Below are 10,718 nucleotides of genomic sequence, written 5' to 3'. Positions count from 1 at the left end.
AAAAAAAAACTTTCCATTTATATCTGATCACAGATAGCAAAATACACTTGTTATTTCCAGAGTACGGAGTAATGACTGAGTCACATGTGGCTTTCTACATGTTACTACAAGTGGAATCAGACAATAAATGATGACGTGGAAGTCAACCTATTACTGGCCTAGTCACACTGTACAGATTAAAGTGAAAATGACCAAAAATGTCACTGGGAAATAGACAGTTTTTCTGACATTTTTACAGATAGCAAATATGATGAGAAAAAAATAAAATGGGGGCTGGCAAGATGGCTCAGTGGGTACAGGTGCTTGCTGCTACGGCCTGACAGCCATGAGTTTGAATCCCTGGGACCCACATAGTGGAAGAAGAGAATTGATGCCTGTAAGTTGTCCTCTGATGCCATAGCTGTGCTGTGGCACAGGAATGCACATGCGTACACACAAAATAAAAAATACAATAGGAGTAAAAGCAAAACTCACAGATGTTATACTGAGATTAGAGTCACTCACACCTAGCTATAGGCACGTGACCACCCTGGAGCGGCTTTCAGTTCCTAGAGGCAGGTGAGTAGCTTTCCTCTGGTCAGTACCTGCTCTTCAAGCCTCCACCTCTTCTTCCTGCACTTGACACCTTTGAGCTCCAAGGACACCTATACTCCTGAGCACATAACCACACATATACACATAATTAAAAATAAAAATTAATTAAAAAACCAAGTTCTATGTATTCTGTACCAGAAGAAACGTTTGGGTTTATAGAAATAATTATTTTTTAGTTGTTTTTCCTTTTTATATATTTTTACACAGGGTCTCCTTGTAGTCCCAGCTGCTACAATTTTGTTGTTGTTGTTGAAGACAGGGTTTCCCTATAGCCCCAGCTGGCCTGGAACTCACTATGTAAACCAGGTTGGCCTGGAACTCATAGAGTCCCACCCACCCCAGTGAGTGCTGGGATTAAAGGTGTATGCCACCATGTCTGACAGCTTCAGCTTTCTATAGTCTTTCAAACGTTGTTCCCAAACTGCTTTCCACAGGTTTAATCCTTGACAAACTCTCTACCTCCAGTTCAGTCTGTTGGACTTCTAAAACGTTGACATTTTCATACGTTATACCATTTCCCAGAGTCCTGCATTATAAAATTTCCCTGTTGAATTTTATGTCAATCTCAACATTTTAACAACTTTTGCAGTTTTGTTTTGTTTTTTACACTAGTCAAGTGTCTCAATGTCTAGTCCATAGAAGGCTATAGTCCCCCACATTAATTAATTTTCAGTGCTTTCCTCCCTCAAACTTACTGTTCTACATGTCATTGTGGAAGACATCTTTTAAAAAGGAATTTACTTTATTGTTAATGATGTGTGTATATGTGCATGTGAGTGCAGGTGCCTAAGGAGACCAGAGGCCTTAGGTACCCTGGAGCTGGGGATGCAGGCAGTTGTGAGCCGTCCTATGTAGAGTCTGGTCATTGAATTCAGGTCCTGTGGAAGAGCACTACACACTCTGAACCACTGAGCCTCTAGACCATGGTAGCGCCTTATACAAACTCAGAGTTTAAAATCTCATTACATGTAGAAATGTCTATTCTTTAATTTACCTTTCCTTCTTTTCTTCACAGATGTCACTTTCAATCTGACCTGCTGCCCATGCTAACATCAGCTTGCAACATTTTGATTGATTCAGCTTTCAGATGCATACTCTGAAATTCTCATTACCTTTGTACATAGCTTGTTTTAAGTGTGAAAACATTGGTGATGATGATTTAAAGTTTTTCACATTTTATCTAGTAAGAGGTAGAGGCTTTCACAAGGGCATCCTTTCTAGCTGGCTACTTCCCAGCACCTGCCACATGGACACACCATAGCAAGTGGTCATCTTTGGGCCTGCAGAAGCTTTTGAGCTCTCCAGCTAATGAAAATTTTAATTCTGACTTGAATAAGAAGCTATTTTTAAAAAATCTGGCTGTGGCTTATCTGATAAATTACATCTTATTTTGCTTTTTAAATTATTTATTCTACTCAGTCTCAGTATTTGAACTTGCTTTGGTCTTAATTATACCAGACACAATCATCTGGGTTTGAGCCTTAGGAACACAGGACATGGATAGTGTAGGGTCCACAGCAACGTATGTGTAGATCAAGAAATAATTTACTCAAATAGTCATGTATATATTATCTCACAGTCCTTTCTGCAATGAGAACATTTAAGATCTACTCTCCAGATGTTAAGTACTCACAACACTATTATTATAGTATGAAAGCTGTACAATAAGTCTCTTGAGCTTAGTCTTCTACCCCATTTCCTGATATGTCCCCACACACGAGTCTGCTCTCTGCCTCTGTGAGCTTGACTTTGACTGACTCTGCCTATAAATGACATCATCCAGTACATGTCTTTTTGAGTCAGATTATTTCAGTAAAAATAACATCTTCTAAGTTCACCATATTGTTTTAATATCAGAATGATCCTCTATTTTAAAGCTGAATTGTATTTATTCATGGGATTCCCATTTTCTTTTTTTCCCTTCTTTCTTTTTTAATTTTTAATATTTTTGTTGAGTCTTGGTGCATTTCATACAATAGTTCTTAATCAACTTTAGACCCCCTCCACTCCACCATCCATGACCCCCCATAAGCCCCTCCTCAACCAAACCCCATGCATTCTGTCATATACGTTAAGGACTATCCAGTCAAGCATTTGTACTCAGATGTCCTTTCGTGTAAATTCGTCCACTAGAGTCTAGTCAGTCTATCTAGATATCTTAAAGAAGATCTACTGCCCCGCACCCAGCAGCCATCAGTTTCCAACAGTTTCCAGGCTACACACAGCTGCCCATTTCCCTCAGTCCACACTGGGCCCTTTTCTGATTGAGTCAGCATGGGTCTTGAGCTTGATGTCACCATTGCCACAAGTTCACATGAACAAGCTTCCAGTGGTCTGAAAATCTCTGTTTTTCTACATTCATGGGCAAACCCTGGCTCTTACTATTTTTCTGCCCCCTCTTCTGCAATGGCCCCTGAGCTGTAGGTGGGTGAATTCTATCCAGGGACACACCACACTCTGCAGTCTTATATTCTCTAAAACTTGGCCAGTTGTGACCTTCTGTGTGCATTGCTTTCTGTTGTATAAGGAAGATTTGATGGTGAGAGTGGAGGGATGAATTAGTATGTTCTCTGACCCCCTGTTCTGCTATGTTCCATGAGCCTTGGGTGTAGAGGTTCCACTGTAGATATGTCACCGAGGGCAGGACATCTTTCAGACATATATTCTCTGTGTGACCACTTGTGGAACTCTGTAATAGCCACCATCTGTTGCATAAAGAAGCTTCTTTGATGAGTGGTACATGGTATAGTTATCTGAAAATATAAGGATCCACATTTAGCATATGTAAGAAATTTCATTTGTCTAGAGATATGCCAGAGATAGGGTTTTCTCTAGGATCTGTGACCTCCCCAGCCATGTGTATTCAGCTTTATTTACAGTGCCACCAATGTGTTCCCTTCCACGGAGAGGGCTTTAAGTCCAATAATGTTGATTGCCCCAGATAAGAGTGCCACTACTGCACCAATAGAGGTAGTGTGTTATGCCAGTCATTGTGGCTGTTAGGCTTTAGAGCTGGGTTGGACCATTGACTGATTTTCTCCCTTAGCACCTTGCACAGTATCCTCTAGATTTATGAGAGCTGGTCTTCAGGGAAAAGACTTCCAGCTTGGTCCCAGCTCCATTGATCCAATTCCTGTGTCTGAAGTATATTTTGTCTTCAGCAACAGGGTCTTACCATCAAGTACTGGGAGATAACCAAGGGCTCTGGCAATAGCCTGTGTTATTTTGGGAGTCTCTTGGACTACTCTGAACAAAAACTTAATGGGAGGTCTCTCATGTCTGGCCCTGTGTTCCTTACCCTACAGCCCCCAGGTATGAATATAGACTTATGTTCAGACACCACATGTGCATTTCTCAGGGGGTGTATGAGCCAACACATTTCCCTCTGGCTTTCCTAGCCCCCCCAAACTCCATTAATCCCTCCTCTCTGCCCCCTGTCCAAATTCCCTCCTGCCTTCCCAGTCCAAGAGCCTCCATTTTCCCCACCCTCTGCCTAAGAACACTCACCTCGCACCATGCCCCCTCTCCTGAATTCCCTCCCCCTCACTCCATAGTCCCCTGCATGTCCTTCCTCCTCCCCTCCCAACTGAATATCCCCAATTTCCCCCTCTCCCCCTGGGTAACATTTATTCTCTGCTATGAACATCTTTTGAGCTTTTTCTTTCCTTTTGCCTCTGTGTTTCTTTTCCATTTTCCTGGCCCCTGCTGTTACATCTGGATATATACTCACAAATAAGGATAAGATGGTCATTTTCACAATATTAATTCTTCCAATCCATGAGCATGATAGGTCCTTCCATCTTTTGGTGTTTCTCTCAGTCTCCTTCTTTAAAGATTTAAAATTTTCATTGTAGAGATCTTTAATGTTTTTGGTTAGGTTTATTCCCAGATATTTTAATTTTTGAGGCTATTGTGAGTGGGATGGATCTCCTGAATGTGTTTTTCTGATTGACTGTTATTGGCTACACATTTTTTTAAACTGATTTTGCAATAATTATTTCTAGCAGTTTTCTTGTATAATTTTTGGAATCTCTTATGCATATCATCTGCAAATAGTAATAATTTGATCTCTTTTTTTCCAATTGGTACTTCTTTAATTTTCTTCTTTTGTCTTACTGCTTTCGCAAAGGTTTCAAGCACTGTATTGAAAAGGAGTGGAGATAGTGGACAGCATCATCTGGTTCCTGATCTTAATGAGAATGCTTTCAGTTTTTCTCCATTTTGAATGATGTTGGCTGTGGGTTTGTGGTATATAGGTTTAATTATGTTGAGGTATGTTTCCTTCAGTCCCATTTTCTCTAGAACATTTAACATGAATGAATGTTGGATTTTGTCAAAGGGCATTTCCTCATCTATTGAGATGACCATGTGACTTTTTTCTTTAAGTCCATTTATATGATTTATTACATTTAATGACATGTATTTGAACCATCCCTGAATCTTTGGACTAAAGTCGACTTCATCATGGTGAAGGATCTTTTTGATGTGTGTCTGTATGCAGTTTGGGAATATTTTGTTCAGAATCTTTGCGTCTATGTTCATTAAGGATATGTGCCTATAGTTTTCTTTTTTGTTGTTTCTTTACCTGGTTTTGATATTAGACTGATACTGGCTTTATAGAAGGAGTTTGGGAATTCTCCCTCTGTTTCTATCTTTTGGAGTAATTTAAGAAGTATTGGCTGTAGATCTTCCCTAAATAAGGCCATTGATTCATTTTCTCCCTTGGCAGTTTGCATAGTATCCTCTGATACCATGACAGCTGGTCTTCAGGGAGGAGTCTTCCAGGTCAGTTCCACTCAAATACTCCAAGTCCTGTGTCTGAAGTGCAGCATGACTTTATCAATAGGTTCTTACGTTCAAGTTCTGAGAGGCAATCAAAGGCTGTGGCTAAACAGCCTGTGCTATTTTGGGAGTTTCTTGGATCACCATGACCAACAACTGCAAGGGAGGTTTCTCCTGCCTGACACTGTGTTTTTTGTTACATAGCCTTCAGCTATACACACACACTTTTGTATTTATTGTATATGCATTTTTCAATAGGACTTTGAACTAATACATTTCCCTTGGGTTTTTATTATCATTTAAACATTATTTATCTCTCCTCTCACTCTCCCTGTACAATCCTCACTACTCCCTCCCCAGTTAAAACAGTCCCTCTTTCCCCCATTTCTCCTTTAATAAAATCTGTCTCTTACTATCCCCTATTGCTTGAGCCCCTACTTCCCTTTTACCCCCATGCTTCCTTTCCATTTTCTAGGCTCCGGTGGTTACATCGGGATATATACTCACACCTAGGCACTTGGGGCCAAGATCCACAAATGAGAGAGAACATATGTCACTTGCTTTTCTGAGTCTGTGTTACTTCACTTAGTATAACATTTTCTAGTTCTATTCATTTATCTTCAGCTTTCATGTTTTCATTCTTTACCATTGAGTAGAACTCCATTTTGTAAATGCATCACATTTTGATTACCCATTCATTAGTTGAGGGACATTTAGGCCGTTCCCACTTCTTATTTACTGTGAAAAGAATAGCAACATGGTTGTGCAAGTGCCTCTGCAGTAGGATGACTCCATTGTGTATATGCCAAAGAGTGGTATGACAAGATCATATGGAAGACTGATTTTTATTTTTTTAAGAATTCTCCGTACTGATTTCCACAATGGTCGCACCAGTTTGCAATCACACCAACAGTAGATGAATGTTCCTCTTTTGTAGGCAACCAGGATGGCATGCTTTAGGGCAATATGGATCTGAAACTTTAAGATCAAGCTACAATCCCTGCTGAAGGATGGGGTGCTGAAAATGGCAGCCCTAAAATCCCTGTCTCACAGAACACTGCAGGACTAGCAGGAGAAAAGTTGCAGGGTAAAAAGTCTACGTTCCTTGCTGTGAGGGAAATCATCTTGGTCAACAACCCTTAGCCCACCTCCTTGTCCTGAACAAATAACTCAGGTATCATGAGCTGAAAGAATAGGCTAGGTTAAAGGTTTACTCCCGGACTAAAAGCTAAAAGTTTAAGATGCTTCTAGCCCTAAGAAAGAAAACATTGTGGCCAATAAACTATGAGATAGGCATCAGTAAAACCGTTCAAGCACCCTGCTTTACAAACAGCCCCTAGCTGGTGCCAGCTAAATGCTATATGTTCTGCTTCTTGTCTAATTGGGCCGTAAAATCTTTGTATGTAACTGGGAAACTCCACGTGACTGCCAGTTCCTTGTAATGTATAAAAACCTCTGAATTTTTAAATAAATGGCTTGTTACCAGACCCACAAGCCCCATAGTCCTCACTCTGCATGACTTATTCATGGTCTCAGAGTGGGGTTCCCCATAGGGTGGCCATCGCACTGTCTGCTCACATCCCTGCCAGTATTCGGTTCTCTTAATCTTAGTCATTCTTTCTGGGGTTAGATGAAATCTTAGAGTAGTTTTGATTTGCATTTCCTTAATTCCTAAGGATGTTGAAATCTTTTTAAGGTGTTTCTCAGCCATTGTTATTTCTTCTTTTAGAAGTCTCTGTTCAGATCCATAGCCTATCTTTTTTATTATTTTATTATCTCTTATTATTTTATTGCATGTGCATGAATGTATTGCCAGAATGTATGTAAGTGAACCCATGTCTTGTGATGCTTGTGGAAGTCAGAAGAGCGCACAGGATCCTTAGAAATGGAGGTATGGACAATTGTTAGCAGCTATGTGAGTACTGACAATTGAGCCTGGGTCCTCTACAAGAGTAAACAGTACTCTTTACCACTGAGATCTCTCTCCAGTTCCCCATAGCCTGTCTTTTCATTGGGTCATTGGTTTTCTTGCTTTTTTGTTTTATTTAGTTTTTGTGTATTTTGGTCACTAATCCTCTCCCAGATGAATAGTTGTTGATGATTTTCTCCACTCTGTGGGTTTCCTCTTCACTCCCTTGATTATTTCCTTTACTGTACAGAAGCATTTTAGTTTAATGTCCCATTTGTCAGTTGTTGACCTTAATATCTAAGCAACTGAAGTCTGATTTAGAAAGTCATTCCTGCATCTGTATCTTGTAGTGTACTGCCTAGGTATTCTTCTAACAAATTCAGAGTTTCAGGTTTTACATTGAGATCTATGATCCATTTGGAGTTGACTTTTGTACAGGGTGATATATATGGGTCTACATTTACTTTTTGACATGTAGAGATGCAATTTCCAGCATAATTTGCTGAAGATGTTGTCCTTCCTCCAGTGTGTATTCTTGACACCCAGATCGCTGTAATTGCTTCCACTCATTTTTGGGTCTTCTGTTTTGATCCACTGATCAAAAGTTTTTTTGTGTGTGCCAATAGCATGATTTTTATGACTATTGTTTTATAATATTGATTTAAGTTCCGTATGGTGATACCCCCAGCATTGCTCTTTGTGCTCAGGATTTCTTTGGCAATCTGGGACCTTTTCTATTTATTACCATATGAATTTTATGATGGATATTTCTATTTCTGTGAAGAATGTGGGGATTTTGATTGGGATTGCATTGAATCTGCAAGTTGCTTTTGATAAGATGGTCATTTTTATTATATTGATTCTACCAGTTCATGAGCTCAGGAGGTCTCTTTATCTCCTTGGGTCTTCCTTAGTCTTTTTATCAAATATTTAAAGTTTTTTATTGAATAGGTCTTTAATGCCTTTGGTTATTGTGATGACATTTAAATTATCAAGCTTTGTCCTAGAACTGTTTTTATTTATTTAAAATTTTGGTGATATAAATTTTAACACCTTACATGAAAATCACACACCAATCAACCAAAATCCCTATTGCAGAAGAAATAAGCAGGTTTTACTATAATTCAGAATAAAAATTAGTACTATTTCAATCTAACTTTTTCACTCTTTAAAGGTCATTTCATTGCTATAATTGCATGCACAGAAGTGGTTCCAGGCTGATCCAGGTACAGCTCTTGTTCTTTCACAGATGCAAATGACTCATACTTGAGTAGATTTTCTTATGATGTTTTACTCATTTCAGAATTTAGCAATAAATTCCACAATTCATCATATAAAAACATGGACATTTATTAGATAAGAAAAATAACAATGCATTTTCCTCAGGAGAGCATCCGTATACAAAGAAATTGAATAACATACAAGATTATTCATTAAAAGCATGTTCTGCTCCATACAAAATAGAGTATATACCAGACTGCCTGCAACAACTGGGGAAAATTAGAAGAGAATAATGAAATATATCTCAAATGACAAAGTAAGAATCCATCTAGGAATTCTTGTTATGTCTTTTCTATGGCAATCATTAGCTTGAAACCATGTAATTGTTCTGTAACTTAAGTTACTATATCACATAATAAAGCTATTTCAGGACATGCCAACACCCAATGGAACTATTTCAGTGTATTTTCAAAGCAGAGCCCACATATTGATTCATATTATCCAAGAATAACCCTTGTCAAGAAACATGCCATTTTTCAAGAACTTGAAAAAAGAAGAGGCTTATGACATCTATGCACTATGGGGGAAGCATGTGTAACTGGTTTCTCATTGTTGACATTTAATCTGATATCACTAAGTTTTCACTTTGAACTGAAAATGTTCTCAGCCAGGCTCTGTAAAACCCCTTTGACATCCTAATTCCTCAGAGTGCAGATGAAGGGGTTCAGTGTTGGAGTCACCACTTCATAGAAGGGAGTCATGAACGTGGGCTGGTCCCTTGTGTGAGAGGAGGAGGGCAGAAGGTATATGCTAATGACTGTACCAGAGAATAAGAGAACTACAATGATATGAGGAACATGTCCCGAAGCCTTCTTCCTTCCATCTGAAGATTTGATCCTAAGTATAGCATGTCCAAAACTTGAATCAAAGGCAAGAATTAAGCACAGAGGAAAAGCTATTTACTTACTTTTTCCTAAAGGCTGTTTTGATTAGAACTGGAATATCACATACCAAGTGATTCAGCTTATTGTGGCTGCACAAGGGCAACTGTAGTGTCATGGTGGCTTCTGAGACAACATAGGAAACCCAGTCAGCCACACAGTGGACACTAACGGGGTAGATGCTCTGGTTCATGATGTGGGTGTAGTGCATAGGTCTGCAGATGGACACATAGCAATCGAAAGTCGTTAAGAGCCAGGACAAGACACTTTGTGCCCCCCCATAAAGAGGCTCAATGCTTGTGGTGTAGCACATGTCCATAAAGGAGAGATTGGTGAGGAAGAAATACATGGAGCTGTGAAGACGGGGGTCTAATGTGGACACCAGAATGATGGCGAAGTTCCCTACCAAAGCCAGGGTGTATGTTACCAGCACAGTGAAGAGAGGGAGTTCCAGCCAGGGACAGTCAGCAAAGCCCGACAGAATGACTTCTTCAGAGGAGCACTCATCAATGACTGCCATTTTCTGCAACATGATGCACCTGCAGTGAGGAAGTGTCAAGACAATAAGTGTTATCGGAGGGACAAAGTCTCAAGATGCTTGATTGTGACTCCTAGCTGACAGGTTGAGACTTCTAAAGCTGAAATAACAGAAGGGAATGCCATGGCTGAGGGCTCAGTCAGTAAAAGGCTTCCTGCCCAAGCAAGAGGATTCAAATTCTCTCTCTAGCAGTAAGGTACAAAAGCTGGCCAGAGGGTAGTTCAAGAGATTCCCAAATTACACAGGCTATTGCCACAGTCCTTGATTATAGGAGGTATTATATATGGATTATAGGAGTCCAAGTTATAAGAGGTATCCTATAACTTGATGGTAAGAACCTATTACTGAAGACATAATTTGGACACAGGATTCAGAGCAACAGAGTTGGAACCCACCTGGAAGCTACCTACTCTGAAGGCTAGCTCTCGTAGCTTTGGAGAGCACCACACAAGCTGCTAAGGGAGAACATCAATTGGTTATCTGTCTCAGTTTGTTTCTCCATTGCTGTGACAAAACACTCTGACCACTACCAACATGGGGAGCAAAGAGTTTATCTTACATCTCCTGGGTCACAGTTCATCAGGGAGCCCAAGGTAAGAACTCAAGGCAGGAACCTGGAGGCAGGAGCTGGTGTACAGGCCATGGAAGAATGCTGCTTACTGGCTTGCTCCCCTGGCCCCTGCTCAGCCTGCTTTCTTATACAACATAGGCCCACCTGCCCAGGGGTAGCACC

The 10,718-nt window shown here is 40.0% G+C and overlaps 1 pseudogene; it reads right to left on the bottom strand.

Moving 5' to 3' along the window:
* Positions 1-9,147: 9,147 nt before the first annotated feature.
* Positions 9,148-9,967, bottom strand: LOC103751701 (annotated as a pseudogene).
* Positions 9,968-10,718: the final 751 nt, after the last annotated feature.

The sequence above is a fragment of the Nannospalax galili genome, unplaced genomic scaffold (assembly GCF_000622305.1).
Source record: "Nannospalax galili isolate Female #2095 unplaced genomic scaffold, S.galili_v1.0 scaffold3108, whole genome shotgun sequence".
NCBI lineage: Eukaryota > Metazoa > Chordata > Mammalia > Rodentia > Spalacidae > Nannospalax > Nannospalax galili.
The sequence above is the reverse complement of the archived record's forward strand: the minus strand, read 5'-3'. Positions and strand labels throughout refer to the sequence as shown.